Source organism: Balaenoptera borealis (assembly GCF_965194805.1).
Source record: "Balaenoptera borealis genome assembly, chromosome: 14".
NCBI classification, from domain to species: domain Eukaryota; kingdom Metazoa; phylum Chordata; class Mammalia; order Artiodactyla; family Balaenopteridae; genus Balaenoptera; species Balaenoptera borealis.
This window is the reverse complement of record NC_138875.1, coordinates 66,913,948-66,934,178: the sequence shown is the minus strand read 5'-3', so window position 1 is coordinate 66,934,178 and position 20,231 is coordinate 66,913,948. Positions and strand designations below refer to the sequence as shown.

Below are 20,231 nucleotides of genomic sequence, written 5' to 3'. Positions count from 1 at the left end.
ACTACGTGCTCCGTAGCTGGGGCTCCCGTCAACTGTTTTGTTAAGAGGTTTTCACGTCGGCAAACACACATACATTCCAGGGAAACTGGATGGCTCCATGGACCAATCGTGATGTCCTTCTTTCTTGAACCCGCAAGGGACAGGAGGTGTTTCCACCTCAAGGACAGAGGTACCTACCCTACCCTCGACCTGTGGACCTACAAGCAGACAGTTCTGCCCAGGCAGCTGTGGCTCTGGGGCCACCACTTCCTTGGATTTCTGTTTTAAAGTGACATGTACCACGGGGTCTCTCCTGAAGTCTTCATGAGAGTAGGGATGGAGAGTGAGAGGCCTTAACTTCTGGGAGGGATGCCAAGGTCACCCCGGGAGTACATGGGGGAGCCTGGCACAGATCCTAGAAAAACTGGAGACGAGATGGACCTCCTGGCTTTCCCAGACTCTTTTCTGGCACCATGTCTTCCACAAGCAGGTAGTCTCCCAAACCCTGATGCTGAAGTTGGCTGTGCTCCAAGAATCCATGAAATCAGCAGAAATGCTTGTTGGCAGTTCCCTTCCCTTTTTTTTTTTTAAATAAAATCAGCCTCTGCATGAATTTCCTCCGAAGTTAGGATTCTTACAAATGAGTCACCTCCTGATGACCTAACAGCTTGATAAAGAAATGTAGTTTTTAGTTGGGGGGGGGGATAGCACACCGAAGTAAATCTCTTTGTACAGATCCTTTTTATTGAGATTTACATAAGCAATTTATCAACACAGAAAACCAGCCCGACTGCCCCCAAATAACCGTGAAAGATGGTGAAACTAACCGACGGTGACACACCACACACAGGGCAGGTGACTGCGGACTTGAACCAGCATCTTACGTGGGATACAATTTCAAACGTGCACTAGTAAACACATACTAAGAGGCGACCGTAAACCTCCACTGGCACAAGCGATGGGAAAAGAGATAAAAACAGATGGTAATTTAATAGGTACAATATCTAGACTTACAATATCAAATTCACTGGCTTCACTTGGTATAGCAATGCATGAGAGAAAACAGATTTATTTCTTCAAGGGCATTACACTTGGCCATGAACAGAGCAAATATGTGACCACGTGGATGGCTGTGCAGCTAGGGCAACAGGGAGAGAAAAACATCAGCATGTGAGGAGGGACCCCGTCTCACAGGGACCGATCTTCACTCTATTTCACGTGGACCCTTTTAACGATAGACGAGCCCATTTCCCAAACCATTTTGAGACGGCAAGGGGGGAAGAGTCACGTTCGAATGTGCTGCTCCCAGAAGTGCTGTTTTAAAACCCAGCAGGGCCGTTTCTAAAGAATGTGGAAGCAGCAGCTTCCATTTAGTAGTTGATGAATCAGGTGCAACAGTCAAATCTAGAGGCAATGGCGAGACCGACTGGGGGGACTTGGCACAAGAAGAATCAGAAATGATGCTCTGCAGGTGAACTGCAGCTCCTGAAGGCTGACCACACAGAAGGGATGGTACCTACCTGCCCCGCTCGCTGGGGCCCCTACACGACACGGTGAAATCTACATCACGAGGGAAGGACGGCTATACACTTTCCCGAAATTCTTTTACGATGGAGCCAGCGTAGAATCAAGCATTCGAGGAACCTGTCAACAAGCAGGGGGCCTTCGGAAGAGGTAGATGAAAGCAGTTATTTCATCACAAGTTCACTGTCAGATGTTACCCCAAGAAGTGCGCTTGCCTCTCAGCACAGATCAGAGGGTTAAGCTATTGTTGAAAACAGTTCATGGCCGTGAGAAGGGATGTCCACCCCACATTGCTATACGCTTTGTTTCAATTTTATTTTGTGGGGAAAAAAAAAACAGAAACAGAAAAGACTGCATTTCCTTAAATAACAAGCTATACAAATAAAAAGGGGCAGAAGCGGTAAGCAATGTTTTTGATGAGAACTGAAGGATTCAATAAATAATATAAAATGCTTTTGTGCTAAAACAGAACTCTTGTTTTTATATATATATATATATATATATATATATGTAGTTTGGCAATCTTTACGCTACCCAGAAAAAAGCCAAATCTATTATAATTTGTTAAAACAGAGAAAAATACAATTTAACAATAGAACTAAAAAAAAAAAAAAAAGGCCAGTGCTTAGCTTATAAACCACATAAGTATGTACATCATGGAATATAATCAACTAAGAAACAAGAAGTTGAATTTCAAGTCTTTTGGAATATGAATACACGATTAGAAATATTTCTCCATTCCCTACCCCTTACATGAGAGACATTTTATATTAGGACAAAATTAAAATTGGAAGCATAGTTACCAGTTTTTCAGAGATGATTTTGAGATTTGTTAGATGTAAGAGAGTTTACTATAAGAACGTGAGTCATTTAACTCTCAAATGCAGGGTTTTCCTATATGGTTTTGATGGAATGATACACGTTAATCCATTTTCTGTAGTGTGTGCGTGTTTTTTTTAAATAAAGGCAATTTAAAATTTGGGGTGCTACATTTATCAGTAAGTGCTAACACGGCCAGGCCAGTGAAGTGGCCGGTCACTCATGCCCCCAGGCCTTTGGACGCTGCCAGAGTTGGGCATCCCTGTTACTCGGCTGTCAAAGAACAGCTCTCTTAGTCTTCGAGGATGAAGGAAATCTAAAGGCCATTATGACTCGAGGAAGCCAAGAAGTATCATCTTAGACTTCAACTTTCATTCTTTCTACAGTAAATTTTTAAAAATGTGGCCTGGATACAAAAAATTCATATTAACATGAATTTAAGTGATTAATTAATGAAAGCTTCTCAAGTTAACCTGATGTGGGAGGGAAATCATGTTAGAGCTTTAGGAAGAAAAAATGTTTTGAAAAGTAAAGCTCACTCTGCTTGGCTCAAGCAGCAAGCCCAGTCTTGTCACTGTAGGGGAATTACGGTACCTTCAGTGGGTGTGCAGCAATGTCCCCACCTGACTGACAGGGTGACAGCAGCCCACACCCCACCTCTGGCCTTCTCCCCCTCCCCTGATTGGCCGCAAGGTGCACACACCAAGATGGGGCATCAGCTCTGGGTCCCGTGTGCCTTCCCCAAGGGTGCTGGATGACAAGGAGGGGCAACCGGCAACCTCATTTCTACAGAAAGTCCTGGTGGAAAGCAAACAGCCTCTTCTAAGTCCAGCAGCTCCATATTCAAAACTAAAGCGACCGAGTCTTAAAATAGTTACTATTCAACTCTTCTTGTTATAAGGGGAAAACCACCCCAAAGCACCAAGTTCAACTGTAATTTCCCTGGTGCTTTATGGTGTAAGGAGATTGGCTTTTCCCAGCGAATTAACTCCTTTTGTCCTTTGCCCCATCTCTACCAGGATCCTGCCTTCTGTGACCCCCACTCCATCCACGTCCCAGCGTGTGTCACAGATCCCAATGAAGCCCAACTCCTCTCTGGGTACAAACACATCCATCCCCTGGCAGGGGAGGAGTTCCTTCCCCAAGCATCTCTGAATGACACAGATATGAGTCCCTGAATGAAACTGAGAAAAATTACATATAAATTAAATCATACAAGATAAGCCTTATCTTACACCAGCACACTGCAAATTTTTTAACATATTTACATCAAGCAAAAAAAGTCCAACTTTGAGAATTTTCTTGATAGGTTAAAATTTTGAAACATCAGAAAAATCAATTCCGCTGAAAAGTCAAATGTTGTATTCGACTGGCCCAACTATAAATTCTGAATGAAATAAAAAATCATCAGAAAAAAACACACTTTGATCTTCTTGAGAGTTAAACCACATTGTCAATTGGTCAATGATATTTTTTAATGGCCAGTGTGAGCCTTCAAACAATTGTTTTTAGTATCTGTACAGCATATTTCAAAGCGCAAATCAAAGCTAACTCTTGCTTTGAACAGATGGTTGTTTGTGGTCGTTGCTCTATTTGCTTTTCCAGCTTTGTTGCTGTCTTTCTTGAGCAGAACGCTTCCTTTCTTCAGCGAGCCTGGACATTTGCCCCTTCTCTTTACATATAGAATTTGAAATTGTCATGTCCGTGAATTGACCAATCAGAGGCACAGGAAGTGAAACATTCACATTAGCAAGTGAAACAACAGCTGATTTCTAGCAGTTTTCCTGAAAAATTGTACTTAAACATGATAGAGAAGGAAAAACCATGAGTCCCAATGACATAAGGAAATAAATGCACCAAAGAGAATGTTTTAGGTTAAAAAAAAATAACCTTGGATTCCCAAAAGTTTTTAATTCATTCCATATATGGTGTAGAGTAGAGCAGCTTAATCTATTATTTTTAGGCTTTGCTTTAATGATTCCTTTGAATTATGAAATCAAGACACTACTAACATAATTTTACAAAAATATCAACTTCAATGATTTTTTCTGACAATGTGAAAATATCCCAACCAAATAAATCTAAAATAATGATAACACTTGTGCTCAATTTTGCCCTTTTTAACACTCCAAACATAGGTAGGGTCAAACATTAAGACCTAAAACAGCCACGTATACCAAGACTCCTAAACCAACCGACTTCTTTGGCCACGGGGGCACCAGGTGCTGGCACAGAAGGGTCCTGGAAGTGCCTTCCATCTGGCAGCAGAAACACTTACCCCCTCAGAAGGGCTGCAGGCACGAGTTCAGGAGGAAGACTGGCCTCTCCAGGCTGCCAAACCCCATACACAAACACGGACCTCCCCCTAAAAAGCCACTCATCCTAACCTCACAGAGCACTTTTAATAAATCACATCCACGTAATGCACTTCTCAGCCCTGTCGTTACCCATCAAACATGAGGGAGTGTAAAAGTTCACTTGGAATAAATTTGAGGCAAGGCGAAAGGGCTCTCGGAATATTTCCAATTCATTTTTCTTTTGCAAAGGAAAGACAACCTTATGTTCTACTCCAGAGCTTAAATGATATTTTTTCAGAGATGCGAATCGGCGTAGCTGGTGCCCTGGGTATGGAACATGAGACGCTAAGCCCAGACCCTCAAGGAGTTCATGCACCTTCTCCACGTGAGGCTACATCTCTACTCTGTCCAGCAGAGGCAGGAGGCTCAGCGATTTCTAAACTGTAATTACCCATCTCTGAACCATAGGTGCTGAGCACATGTGACCTTGTGATGGAGCCAGTAACTAACTACAGCGGTGACAGTGACAATCAACCATGCCTGGGGAGATGCTCACTTGTCATGAACAGCTTTTCTATCTCTGGTGGGTTTTGTTTTTTTTTTTTACAAACACAATTTGAATACTATTCTTCCCTTTTAAATCAGGGGAATCCATGTAAATAGTAGCCCCCAACTTCTATACTGGAAACAGCAGATAGTAGAACATGTATGCTAAATTCCAACTAGTAGTTGAGATAAATAGTGAACCGCAAAGTTTCTTTTCCAAGGTAACTCTTCCTATGAAATAAAAGGCTCTTTCGATAATTATCTTCCAAACTCTCAAGATATCGTTTCATTAAAAAGGACTTACTTTCCCAGTGAGTGCGGCACACAAATATAAACACAAAGGTTTGGAACCACTAAAAATATAGAGGACAAGATGCAGATAATTACGATGTCAAGTTATTTATATTGTTAGTAGTCGACTCAGAAACAGACAATAAAACTGCACTAAGAAAGGACAAATATGTGGACTCTGAAAATTATTGTTATTATTTTTAGTCTGATGACACGGAGGACCTGGCTGGGAAACACACTGGTTCTTATAAACCAGCACTTATTTGGGACATGAAACGAACCACGGGGAGAGGAGGCCACTGGGATCAGGCCGTCGCTGTCACAGAACAACCCGCCAGGGCAGAGAATTATTCGCTAATGACAGTTGAACGACGATGCAAGTCAATATACACAGTTAACCCATTTTGACACATTCATCTTCAGCATTCTTTTTTCAATAAAATTCATTTTTAAATTATACTAAAAGGTAAAACAGAGTTTCCTTTCTTGACACATCCGTTACCCAGATGCTTCCTGAGGTCAGCCAGAGGGAACCAGAGTTGCTGTGTCTCACGACGGCTTCCATCCAAGCCCAAGACGGGCGCCCGCAGGCGGTCCTGTGTACCCAGGGGAAGTGCACCAACTTCACGGTTTGAAAATGGCTGTGTCACCGTGAGATGCAAATGCCACCGCCTCTCCTGCAGAGCCACGGTGAGCCTCCAACCATCTACCATCTGACGCCTTCGATGTTGAGTGGCTCCCACGTCCTTGGTCCCAGCTGCCTAAGCTCCCGGTCAGAGGCAGGCTGGTACCCGTGGGTGCGGCACCGCGGGGAGGGCCCAGGTGCAGCCCTTTCAGAAAACCTCTGCAGCTTTCAAGCCCCGAGACAACGAGAGGCTGGTTCTCAAGGGCACAGAGGACACCCAGCTGGTCTGCCATCCTGCCAGGACTATGGAGCAAAGACATCTAAACCCAGCCGGGGCTGATTATGGACAGAGCGTGGCAACGCTGGGGCAACCTGAACGGCAGACTGTTTGATCCCACCTTGGCAAGCCTGAGATACATTTGATATCGGATGCAAAAAGTGCCACAATCAGTAGGAATCATTTCAAGTTCTAGGTTCATCTATAACCAAAAGAAGTGTGTGGCAAAGAAAGAGAACTTCGTTTCTTCAGTAGTTTCGAGGGCGGATGGATGCGATCGTGGCGGGAGGCCCTCAGGAGGGGAGGAGGCACCCCCAAGCCTGAGGGTGGTCGCCACTCCTAGTAGTAGCATCTCAGAGTCCTGGGTCCCCCCAGCCACGGAGCACCCCGGAGGTGAGCGACTCCATCTCTCATCCTCACACTTCTCCCAAAGGCTCCACTTCGCGGGTCGAGCAGCCCATGCGGACTTCCCAGAGGAGGTGCCGTCTCGTGGGACCCTCCCCGTGCCAGGGGTCAGAGGCCATTGCTGTTCCTGTGGCAGAGGGGCGGCTTCGAGAGCTCCACGATGGCCAAGCGGGATTTGTTGAGGAACTTGGGGGCTCGACGTAACAGCCGCTGGGCCTCGGTGAACATCTCCGTCAGCTCTTTCTTCCACTGCAGAAACTCCGGGTCACCCTGAAGGCAAACACAAGAGGCGGAGGAGTTGGGACAGTGTCACTGGCTTCGCCGACACACATGGATGCCTCTGGCCAGTCCTTGGAACCCTCTTTCCCCCAGGGAAAGCACACCCCATGTCCCACCCCGCGGCCGGTGAGTAATGGGGGGGGTCACGCAGGAACTTCCTCCAGGGGCCCCTTGCCCAGAAGAGGGACCAAGCCCTTCAGAAGAGCCTCCTACAACCCCACAGGAGAATTGCTGCCTTGACTTTGTTGAAAGATCACCTTTGATCTCTGATGTCTGAAATAACTCAAGTCTAGAAAATAATGCATGAGGAGTTTTGACAAATTTCAGAAGCACCTTCACATGTGCAATGACGTCATGAAGTAATTAATCATACGTTTTTGCATCAACTACTAGTTTATCTCTCTAAATATGCTCTTTACAAGCACGTATACACATACATACACACACACACAAACACACACCCAGTAGAAAAGTGTTGAAGTCGTGAAGCAAACACATCTTTGTATCTACTACTGCTTTATCTCTCTAAATACACTCTTTTCTCATCCCCCCCCAAAACATCCCCCCACACCCCAAGAGCAGTGTTCAGGAATTAAGTTCGGGCTACAATAGAATTTTGGGGAGAGAAAGATGGCATTTCCCCTGTTAAGAGTTACTTGGGGATCTTATGTTTATTTCAACACACAAACCTCAACTTCAAACATGCTGAAAGATCAGATCAGATCTGGAAAACTGTGAACAAATAAAATTCAAGGCTCCTATTAAATACTGGATGGTTTCCAGATAGGGTAATCACTTTATTTCCTGTCCTTCCTCCTGCCATTTTCTAAGAAACACTTCTTTTAAAATAACTGTTAATTTGCTGAGATCCTTGTATCTTCCAACTTTCTTGCTAAGTTCATGAGTGATAAAGCATGGAGTAAGAAAATGTTTGATAACCAGGCAGGCACCTTTGTTGAATGTTTATATAATTGTTCTAACTTTCACCTCTGGAAAAAATACAAACACTCACCTCACACTGCAAGACAAATTGCTTCCCTCCTTTTATCCTCAACAAAATGCACTTTTTGTCTTTAATCTGAGTTTCTTCCACAGACACAATCTGTTCCATTGTCAGTAAATTTTGCTGACCGTAAAAATAAAAGATAAGTTACTTCACATTATTGCATGACTTTTTAAATTAAGTTAATAAATAATACTGAAAACTACCAGCTTAGAAAAAGTAAAGAAAAAAAATCAGCATCTTTCTTTCTTTGATGATATTCTAGAAGTGGGGGGAAATGACTACAAAAGAAATGTACGAAAATTCAAAATATAACATCTCAAAGAAAGCTGCAAAGAAAGGAACGTCTCTATAAGGCAGAAAGCAAAGCTGTTCCCTCAGCACAGTACTGATGTGGGGATGAGTGTGAATCACACGTACCTCTCCTGCATCACACACTTGCCTAGACACGATCAATCCTGCTATGAGGGAACAATGACGCTGCTACCTACGATCTGCGTGAGCGAGAGGTGTGTCGCTGGCTTTGAACCAAGCAGCCCAGTAAAAGTTCGGTCACGCTAGCTTGTAAGCGACTGATATTTTGATCACGTCGAAATGATGTTATAAACACAGGTGACGTCCTTAAACGACTGTCCCGCTGGGTCTACAGCATCACTGCTCCCGGTGAATGCTACCGTGTCTCTGAGCACCTTACCATTTTATGTTTTTTGGAATAAATACTCCAGGAATCCTAAATGAAAAACAACACCATCATAAACCCACGTTTTCTTTTTCCCTTACTTAAACTTACAAATCTATCCAGGCACATTACGTAGCTTCGTGAATCAACGCTAAATGCTGACTCTTTTAAAACCAAGATAATTTATCATATCCAATGATAAGCAAAAGAAGATTTTTGTTTTAGTTTTCGAATATCCTGAAAAGCGAGACAATTTCCTTTCAAAGTGTACAACAGTGACTGACCAGTAGATAGCATAGTAAACGCATACTATGCCCAGGGCCACTCATTATCTGGAAATAAACATTATATAATGATATATGTATGAATTATAACTCAGGTGCTAGTAAGTATTCTATAATGTAAAAAATACATATGTAATATTATACAAAATATAATTATCTTGTATTTATGTATAATCATATACACATGTTATATGTAATATGCATATTTTATATTATACAATACTTACCAGTACCTGAGTTATAATTCAGGACCCCCATAGAGTCTTATTAATCATAACTCAGATCCTAGATGTATGAATTTTTAGAAAATGACTTCTATGGCACTAGTAATAGTGAGAAGATCATGGTCATTTATGAAGAATGTGGTCATACACAGTAGCAATCACTTGTAATTAAATGGCATCTTCACCAACAAGGATTTGCAAAACACATTCCAAAGTCAAACACACCAGATTTGGGCTCACCATTTTCCATGCTCTGGCCAGTAGAGAGCCATATTCTGATACAGGGGCCATATTCCAATACACCAACTATGTTTTTCACAGTTGGGACCACTGTCCTGCTTATGATGACCAACCATTCCCTCCCCCAAGGGCAGAACTCCTTCCACATGGGTTGCCACCTTCCATGGAGACAAGCCCTGGGCGCTTCACACAGCAGACGCTTAATAAATGCTGCCCCACTTGCTACGAGGGACGGTGTAGATGGGAAATTTCTCTTTTCTTGTTCACTAACATTAGCTCTTGAAAGGACCTTACAGGGTGGCTGTATCTTCCCATCTAATGCGATAAAACCCACTTCTGATTTTCCAGCAAGGTGGAGACAACGGGAGGGGGGTCAGGTGCCCTGGTCTCGGTGCCAAGCTTCTCGGCCTGCACTGCAGACCTCGTCTTACTCAACCCCGACTCAGGGAGGCCTCGTAACGGAGACACGGGGCACAGGCAGACCCCGGTCGGAATCACTTCTCATCCACACCTGTCACTGGTGCCAGACCTTCCCTCTCTAAGCCCTGGTTCTCTCTTCATAATATAAGGGCTGGACCTCAAAGGTTGCTAAACAAATTAAAAGTGTGTGTGTGCGTGTCTGTGTGTGTGTTTGTGTCTGTGTGTCTACAGCACCAGGCCCAAGATAAATCTGCAACAATTGTAGTAGTCGTTACCATTTCTACTTCTCCCATTTTACAGATGAGGAAACTGAGGCTCAGTCGACATAATGTGCTCCAAGTCCCAGAGACACGGAGCAGTGGATTTAAACACCTCTGACTCCAAAGTCCCAGTTTTTTCCCCTTTTTTGATCCACCTAACCGCTCTCCAGCCCTCCTCAAACCTGTCTGCTTTGACCTCCCTGGAAGGCACCTTCTATTTTCAGGTAGCACCAAATCCTTCCTTGACTCAGAAGTTTAAAAGTTAATGTCTGAACATGAAAATCTCATGTATACATGTTAAAAGAGATATGGGAGCTAGAGGGAGATTTGAGAAAACATGCCGGCGATGTGAAATCACCACGGAAACGAGTGCTCGGGAAGATGCTACAGACTTACTCGTGACTCGCCCTCTCCTCTCCATTCAAGTCTGTTTGGAAAGAGGTAAAAATATCGCCGCTGCCACTGAGTCAGGAATGGGTTTCCCAGCTTCAGCATGTACCCGTGCATGATGCAGTCTCTTCCCAGAGCGTAATCTGAGGCACGGAACACAACGATGAAATTTAGCAGGGTCTGAAACAGAATGTCTATATGCTTCTCAGGAAAAAAAGAATGACACACTTTTTAGAAAAAGAGCAAGTTTCTATAAAGAGAACACACTATAGAAATCATTATTTCAGTTTTAAACACATTAAAGAACAGGTCTCTTCAGCTCTCTACTAACATATTAAATGGCTGTTTCTCAATATTCTGATAAATTCATGATGCTCCTCTATTGCTCTGAGAGAGTCAGAGTTTGTTTGATAAATATTTTTTCATTATGTAGGGTGATAATTGGGGAATAGAGAGTGATTAAACTCAAGCTATGCCCAAAGTACCTCTGCCTTTATATGGAATTGGGCTTCTCCCTTTAATGTTATTTAAAAAAATAACAGAGAGGGGATTTTCTTGTCCAAAGAAGCCAGAGTAACACAAGGGTCAAAAACTGGTCTTTCGGGCTTCCCTGGTGGCGCAGTGGTTGAGAATCTGCCTGCCAATGCAGGGGACACGGGTTCGAGCCCTGGTCTGGGAAGACCCCACATGCCGCGGAGCAACTGGGCCCGTGAGCCACAACTACTGAGCCTGCGCGTCTGGAGCCTGTGCTCTGCAACAAGAGAGGCCGTGATAGTGACAGGCCCGCGCACCGCGATGAAGAGTGGCCCCCACTTGCCGCAACTAGAGAAAGCCCTCGCACAGCAACTAAGATCCAACACAGCCATAAATAAATAAATAAAAAATAAAAATAAAGGAATTCCTTTAAAAAAACAAACAAACAAAAAAAAACCAAAACTGGTCTTTCCTCCACTTAAGGTTATAATTATCCTTCATATATATGGCTATGTAGGGAGGCCAAGCTAATTCACATGCATGTTGAGTTCTGGTTACATTTTTACAGCAAAGTATTGTCTCAAAAAAAAAAAAAAAGGTCAATTTTAAGTGGCTTACTTTGCCTTCCTTCGAGGCCTTGGTGATGGTGCTAAGATCATTCATTCACTCACTCACTCATTCGTTCAACGATGACGGGAAGGTGCTGGGCACGTGCTAGGCATTCTGGACGCAGCAGTGGATAAAAGAGACAAAAGTCCTCGCCTTCAGGGAGCTTACATTCTAGTGGGAGATTCAGGTAATAAACAAATAAGCAAAACCCATGTTGTGTCACTTGGACACAAGCAGGAAGGAAAAGAATGAAGGAGGGAGGGGCCTCGGGAGGGGCCGTGGTGATGGGGTGTGGTTCATGGAGTTGCCATTTTAATGGAAAAGGTGTCTGCATTTGTCAAGTACATTTAAAGTATACGTCTTATATTTTTACTTCAGATATCTAATCCTAGACTATATTTTACTTTAAGGGTGACTTCTGAGATCCTCAACCAAGATCTAGTTATTCCTAAATTACTTAATTACATGTGAGAATAATTCATTAATTTGTTAGACGTTCTAATTACAGCTCTAATTAAAAGGCTACACTTCAGCAAGGTCATTAACATACATATTTTTTTCTGGGTCCAATTTGTCAAGAGTCTAGTGACATCGTGGCTCTCCCCTGAGCAAACTACTGAGGCTATAATTTCCTGTGTAAAATCCGTAACAGCAAACGTGGTCCAGAGTGATCTCAGTGGACCCATTCTCTCAAGAATGGCTTAGAAATAAAGCCCCTTTCCCTGCAGAATGGAGGTGAACACAGTTAAAGGGCTGTCACGTTCCCTTGGTGCACTCAGGCGACTTTTAGGTAAGGAGTCATTCATCCAGGATGGTGGACACTTTTCTAAACAGATGATAAATGCTACTGGGGAATGGTCGACAAGACCTAGGAATCCTGCACCAAGATACCCGCACCAAAGCAAATTGTTCACAGACTGAAATTGTTTCCGGTCATTCTTATTATACGTTAACCTCAGAAAGGTCTTTGCTTAGAAGTAAAACAAAAAGCTATCTTCATCACTAACCATAATAAGTTTAAATATCCAAAATCCATAAAGTCTTAGAAAAATCAAGAGTGGCAATATTTGGTGAATCAAAGATGACTGATTTATTTAATACTGGATGTTATGTATTCTCCTTTGGAAATCCTAATAGGGCACTCAAATATGGTAAATAAAAATATGGCTTCGGGCTTCCCTGGTGGCGCAGTGGTTGAGAATCTGCCTGCCAATGCAGGGGACACGGGTTCGAGCCCTGGTCTGGGAAGATCCCACATGCCGCGGAGCAACTAGGCCCGTGAGCCACAACTACTGAGCCTGCGCGTCTGGAGCCTGTGCTCGGCAACAAGAGAGGCCGCGACAATGCAAGGCCCGCGCACCGCGATGAGGAGTGGCTCCCGCTTGCCGCAACTAGAGAAAGCCCTCGCACAGAAACGAAGACCCAACACAGCCAAAAATAAATAAATTAATTAATTAAAAAAAATATATATGGCTTGGTGACTCTTTTTTCTTTTTCTTTTTTTTGGGGGAGGGATACTTGCTATATGGTAATGCAGGATTTTACTTATTCTGTCCATTAGTAACTACTATTTGATAACATTTATATTATTAATAGAACTTAATCTAAGAGAAGTTCAACTTACTTTTTTTTTTTTTTACATTTCAATACTGGATATTAATCAGAAAGATAGTCAAAATTACTATGGTCAAAATTTTTACATCAAAAATTTGTAATAAGTGTTTGGTATTAGTCTACATACAATTCAGTTTTTGGTGTAAAGTTCTTTGGCTGCAAGAAAGAACATTTGGTTTACTTCACTATTAGGAATATCTCCTAATGCTGGGATGGGTTCTTCTTGGTATTTCTTCTGCTGCTGGTTTTTGGCATAGTTATCTGTGATTGTATGAATGGAGTTGAGTGGAGAGGTACTCGTCATGTTTATTCCAAATAAGAGCACGTAACCAATCACTACAGTAATGAGGAGGTACACAGGCAGTGCAACTAACTGCCCAGTATTTTTGAGGCCAATAGGTCAAGCCCAAGGAGTTTAGCCAAGATTCAGGAATAAAAGCCCACACAAGATATAGTATGAAGCCAAACTGGGAGCTTAAGAAAGGAACAAAGCCATACATAAGTCGCTCTTTCTGGCAATGGCGACGGTGAATTTTCCACCGTTTTCCCCGTGGCTTTAGATAATCTCGCGTCCTCCATGCGCCCACTCCGGCCCCTCCCCACAGTTTGGCCCTGGTGACTCTTTCATGCTGTTTATAATATAAATGTATGTATATACACTTATGTCTCTTGACAAGTAAACATGTAATACTAAGTTCCTCACCATACTTTGCGGGGCCCTGTGGAAAATGAAAATGCAGGTCGCTTGTTAAAAAATTATTAAGAATGTCAAGATGGTGCCAGCGCAGCATTAACCTGGGTCGGTGGCCTGATGAGACCACACAGGCCAGACACCCAGGAAGCTGGCCCTGTTGCTGACACCGTGATACTTAATCTTTAAGGAAGAAAACTTCCAAATTGGCCACAAAACTGCAAGATAAGAAGGTGCATTGACAAAATACTGCTGACGACCTCCATACATATTATTTATATGTGGACTAAAGACTTTGAAATATCAAGTATATATTTATATATATATGTATAACTGAATCACTTTGCTGTACACTTGAAACTAACACAACATTGTAAATCAACTATATTTCAATAAAAACTTTTAAAAAATTAAAGACTTTGAAATATCATTTCACACTGATCTTTTCCAAGCCAGGTAAAACGAAAACAATTTATGGCATTTCCCCCACTCTAGTGGAAAGTATTTTATGACCCAGATACTACTTTCAGCTTTACAAGAGATCTTGAAAATTCATTGCTTTAGAAATATCTTCAGACACACCAGCTATTTTACCTTCTTCGTGGCCAAGCTGCTTATTTTTAGCTCTCTTTCTGGCCTCGATTTTATCCGTGTCTGCATTTACTGCTTCCTAAACAGTTTCCACCACTTCCTGCTGCCAGCGCTCAGAGATCACCAATGGGAAGTTCTTGTAGAGTTCTTGGTCGCAATCAAGAAGCTTATTATTTTAAGAAATCAAGATATGTATGATTTAACATGCTTACAAAGGCAACAGATTCAAAAGTAACATAACTGCGTGTAGGAAGATAACTAGACAACAGCCTATAACCATTAAGAGACAATTTATTACTTGTCATAAACCTCTGCCAATGACAATCGAGCGACCAAGGAATATACTGTACAACACGGGGAAGATAGCCAGTATTTTATAATGACTGTAAATGGAGTATAACCTTTAAAAGTTGTTAATCACTATATTGTACACCTGTAAGTTATATAATATTGTACATCAACTATACTTCAATAAAATCTTTTAAAAAGAAAAAAAAAGAAAGACAATCCAACAACCGGGATCCACACAGGGTGATATATTATGGGCACTTCACTTCCATCCCTGGGTCAGTCAGATGCAGCCCAATCTTCTACAGCATCTTCATAGCATTTTTGCCATTGAAAACTAACATATATAGGGTTTTCTTTAAAGGATGACAAGAATCTGGCAACAAAATAATATCGATTATAGTGAGGATATTTTATTTGTGAAAACAGATCCCTATGGTTTTAGATACAGTTACAAGGGAGAAGCCAGGAGGGCTTTCTAACCACCCTCCCATTATTCTGTAAAATGAGAAAAACTAAAAGGTCCACTAGGCCAAATTTACCATTTAGCCCATGAGCTTTCCAATGAATCCAAGTTGAACAGTATGATCATAAGTCTCGAGATACGTGGAGACTTTAGGCAATGTGGCCTTTCAGAGGTGCTATAAGAAAAATTACACTTAACGATAGCATTTCTCTTCCAAACTATTACTCAAAATTCTTCATTCTTCTCCAAGTGAGCCTGGACTCTGAAAGCAAGCTAAGAAAATGGTTTTACAGATTTGAGTTACAGTTTTGTGGCAGAAAGACAAGCGATCCTACTGAAAGGAAAAACTAGCCCTGTCTTTCAAAAGCAGGGATCTCCCTAGAAGCTTGACTTGTTCACTCCCTTGCCTGAGAGATAAGTATGGGAGAGAGGCAAGTTATTAAGAAGGAAAACGGAGAAAGACCAAGGGTGAGGCTCTTGCCCACAGGCCTTTAGTGAATCACTGAACCACTGGAGGAACCTGCATCCTGGTCCCAATCAGGATGCTCTCCACCCACCCTTACTGACTTGTCATCCTAACGTGCTGATTCTGAGATCAAAATGTGTACAGTTTTTCCCCTTTCAGCTTTCTTCAGACGCCCAAACCAAGCCTGGCGCTGAAACCTTTGTGTGTCCTGAGTGTGAACACGCTCATGTGTGTGTGTGTGTATGTGTGTGTGCGGTGCAGTGTTAGAGCATCAAGGCCAGGAGAGCACCCTGTGATGAGGGACACTGGGGCAGATTCTGCAGAGTTTGGCAGAAGTGAAAACACCCTCCTTTCCAAAGTAGTTGCTCTGAAATGGACAACTCTGCTTTATATACAAACGGTTCCATCTCCTGTAAGGTCAGAGAGCCTTGGTCTTTACGACTCGGCCTATGTGAAAAGTGAATAAAACAAAGCTCTACATGAAGTGAGCTTTATTTTTTCTCCTTAAAGAACAATGTATTATTTTGGCTGCATTTGAAGAGACACAGCCTTCTCAGCTCTGGTTTCGGAAGAAGCAAAACCACCACAACAGAAACTCCTAGTGTACATGCCAGGAGGCTGACACAGGTGACCCACCCACAGAGAAGGCCTGGCAATGAAACCACTCACTTCACAGGCAAGAAAACCAATGCTCCCGAGGTTCCCTAAAGGGCCCTGATTCCCTTAGGTAGTAAGTGCAGATCTGAGGCCAGTGCGTATGACTCCAAAGCCCAGAGTACAGTTGACAAAATTGAAAGCATGAGACTCTCTTTTGAACAAAATTTTCACAGCCTCCCACGTGATATTCGTTTTCCTTTTAGTGCCCTTTGCTGGAGAGAAGTATGTCTGATGACAAAATTCTACTGTGACAGCAGTGATCCTTTTAGATAACTCTGTAAAGGGACTGTTCCCAAAGCTATAGGGTGGTCCTGTCTGTCCAGGCCACAGAAGATGCCGAGCGTCGGCACAGTGGTCACACTGCTGTCCCCAGGGGAGCCACGGCTCAGACCAGGCCCTCTCCGCTGTGTTTCACCTGACCTTCCCCGCCACCCCCCATCCTGCCACCCTGGGAAACTGGCCATGTGAGCACCCCAGTCACCTGTACAGCTGCCTGGCAGGAAAGCCCAGGGGGGCTGACACAAGGCCATAAATGCAGGCAGCTGAGAAGACACGGGCAGGGGGGCCTCTCGGAGGGAGAGGGGAGACGCTGGGAGAAGCTGAGAAAGTGGGGGCAGTGAGAACTTGACGTGTAGTGACACGCTCTGACTCAGCATCCAAAAGAGGGTGACTTTCTCCCATGACTCACAACCTCTAATTATGCCATGTCTACTTGGAAAATAATGATAGGAACCAAAGTTTGAAAAATGCGGAAGATGCTATATATATTAAAAAGAACAAAACCGTGATTATTTCACTTTTGATTGACAAATGCAAAATGATTCATGCTGTTTGCTCTTTTCTTCCTGACACAGAGAAACCGGGATATTTGGGAGAACTAAGATGACTGGCTGTCCTGGCATGAGGCCAAGTACGTTTGCCATCACCCGGCTGTTTTTCCCTGCTTCATAACACGTCTGAGTTTTCTATCAACCACCAAACTCTCCAAATCAGTAAGAATGTGACCACTTTGCAGTTTATCAAATGTAAAATAGGTAGTCCAAAGAAAGCTGTCGTAGTCTCTAATTCAGGTCTTGACCTCTTCTACATTCGCCAAATATATGGATATTCATCTGTAAGTTACAGCCCATAAACAGGCCAGTACTAAGTCAATCATGAAGCCTGATTTCCAATTAAAAAATCCCCCACCCTCCAAAAAAAAAAAAAAACAAACCTGAAAGCAAGCATTGCCAGTGTACCTTGATGCCTTTGGTATCCTCTTCATCAAATGAGCCGATGTCAAAGGCGTCGGCCGCATTGACTTCCCCCAGGGGAGGGATCAAGGGTGGAGGGTACTGGAAGAGCCAGAGAAGAAAGGTTCAGTTACTAGGTGACTCAGGGCCCGGTCCCAACCTGCTATTCTATAAAGAGATCTCAGTGCAACACATCAAGGTGTCACAGTCCGTGCAGGGCTCATTCAAGCTCACACAAATCACAGTGCACAGTTCACAATGCCCCCAAAGGAGATGCAGCCCCACAACCCAGTTTGCTAGAAGCTTAACGCCTGCAACGGGGCAGGGTGGGCGCCCCACACCCACAAACGTCCCGAGGCCAATGCTGGCTGAACCAGAACCCAACTCTACTCCTAATTAGGCAGGACTAACAGAGCATCATTCCTCAACGGTCTGAGTTCACGCAAAGATGAGTCCAAAGATGATCATCAACAATGAGAAAAAAACAACAACAACTTTAATTTGGGGTGTTTTCCTGAATCAATGAGAATATTAAAAAGTAGCTTAAAATAAGCCAAGGGGATTATGCCACTATACAATCACGCTAATTCTTAAATTATGGGGTGCTAGGCTCAAAAGTATCTAAGTGTATGACAAACGTTTCTCGTACATTTTTACATATAAACAAAGAGGGAGAAGTTGTTCCAAAGGGAATGAGCCATACGGCAGCACGTGGATAGGAGAGCAAGAAGCAGGGCTGTGGATGGAGAGCTGGGGTGGACCCTGGAGACAGAGCCAGGACGTAGAGATGCATACAGAGATGCAGATGGAGAGCACAGTGGGGGGGGTACCCGGGGTGGGGTCCCAGCAGGAGTACCTTCTGCAGGTAGACTTGCTGCCAGTCGATGCCTCTGAAGAAGTCGTGCGTTTTTAGCTCCTGTGCACTGCGGGAGAGAGGGAGTCACAGCAGTGGTAAGTAAATATGCATTCGGAAATCTAAGAAACGGTTTGCAAAAATTATCTCCTATTACAGAACACACAGGGACAACTATTTCCAGCTCTTTAAGACAGCAAGTAAAATATGCTCCTTTCGAAGCAATCCAAGAAACACTGTGATGTTTAGAAATACTGCACGCTGAGCCTAGGAATATAATCCCATGTGCTACTTTACTGGGGATGCTTATCCCAGCCTGAGATAACCTAGGGGTGTTCACAGATTATATCTATATCTGATTCTGTAATCATGAGAACAAATTTAACTAAGAATTAAGTTAGAGATCTACACATTAAAGAGATTTACAGCAAATGTCTACAAGTCCTCATAGATCAGATGGCAGGGATATGAAGCACCAAATATTAATTTCGAAGCAAACTAGAAATCTAGTAGAATAGTGCATGCCAAACCCCTTCATTAACTGAAGAAACAGTTTTTCCCAAAGATCGTCGCTGAAGTTCAGTTCACATGGAACAGAAGACGTTGCAGACTCTGAGGAAAACACGTGGGCCAATATACAGAGTTCCCATGTGATTCCCTCCGACCCCCTCTAATTGAAATGGGAGATTCTCAATGTATTGAAAGGAACTGTTCTGCTTTCCAGGTGAAGACGCTGAAAGGCAGAAGCAACGGCCTACCCGCGTCCGTGGCAGCCGAGTCGCTTACTAACGTCTCGCTGGAGCAAGCCTTCCAGAAGGGACTGCAGCTCAGGGGAGAAGATGTCTGGAAGTTCCACATTCTGGGGGTGGGAGACGGGGGGAGAATACGATCTCAAAAATGCATCCAGGGAAACAGTGCCCTCACCCCTGACCAGATTTAAAGGCCATTTCTTGCATAAGGATAGTGTTAAAAAAAATTGCAGATTCACTGCCAATTAACATTGACTCTAAGAAACAGAGAACGGTTACTCATTTTCAGAGTCAATCGACAGGCTGGAGCCAGAATAATCAGGTCTGCTCGCTCTTCTGCATCCCAGTCATTTTTCCTTTTATTTGACTTCTTTAGTTTTGTTCTTGATTTTCTACATCTTTCTCTTACTGATTGTTAGCAAACCCTGATATTTGCCTTGGCATCTATTTCCAGTGTTTTAAGAAAGCTTTTTTTTTTTTTTTTATACTGGTTGTGATGGAATGAAACATGAAAATTATAATGCAAAAAAAAAAAGTTTTTGATCTCCTTACCATGGTGAGTGTCATTCGGTCTATCTCATGCTTACCTTTGGTTTTATGTTGTCTGAAAGGGCTGTGACTGTAGAAATAAAGAAAATTCCATCACTAGATGGTTTCAGGTAACAGCAAACATTGTTGACTAATATTTGGGCAAGGTATTACGTTCTGTCACTGCTCATTTGAAACTGCAGAAATACAAAAGCCATAAACATATAAGCATTTCCAGAGAAAAACTGATGATCAGATTGACGATCAGATATATTAGGTCCTGAAGGAGCAAGGCTTATGTTTACTTGAACTCCTGATCTTCATGTCAATGAAGTCATGGTATCAAAATATACTTTAGCAAATATATTCCAAGTGATAATTTAAACCATCACTTGGAAAAAAAATTAGCAAACAGGTATTTATGAAAATGAAAGTCATACACATGGCATTTGTCACATTAGTGTTTGAGAT

At 42.9% G+C, this 20,231-nt stretch overlaps 2 pseudogenes across 2 annotated transcripts in view; both read right to left on the bottom strand.

The window, feature by feature from the left end:
* Positions 1-5,207: 5,207 nt before the first annotated feature.
* The window catches only part of LOC309610709 (G protein-coupled receptor kinase 3-like), an 85,157-nt pseudogene continuing 70,133 nt past the window's right edge, over positions 5,208-20,231 (bottom strand). The window contains exons 13-20 of the transcript XR_014249738.1: positions 19,785-19,851; positions 19,242-19,342; positions 18,487-18,553; positions 17,637-17,732; positions 14,525-14,687; positions 10,549-10,685; positions 8,055-8,168; positions 5,208-7,033 (exon numbers count right to left, since the gene is read on the bottom strand). The product of XR_014249738.1 is annotated as a G protein-coupled receptor kinase 3-like (transcript). The remainder of the gene's footprint in view (positions 7,034-8,054; positions 8,169-10,548; positions 10,686-14,524; positions 14,688-17,636; positions 17,733-18,486; positions 18,554-19,241; positions 19,343-19,784; positions 19,852-20,231) is intronic.
* LOC309611129 (phosphatidylinositol N-acetylglucosaminyltransferase subunit P pseudogene) lies at positions 13,104-14,117 on the bottom strand (annotated as a pseudogene). The gene has a single exon. The product of its transcript is annotated as a phosphatidylinositol N-acetylglucosaminyltransferase subunit P pseudogene (transcript).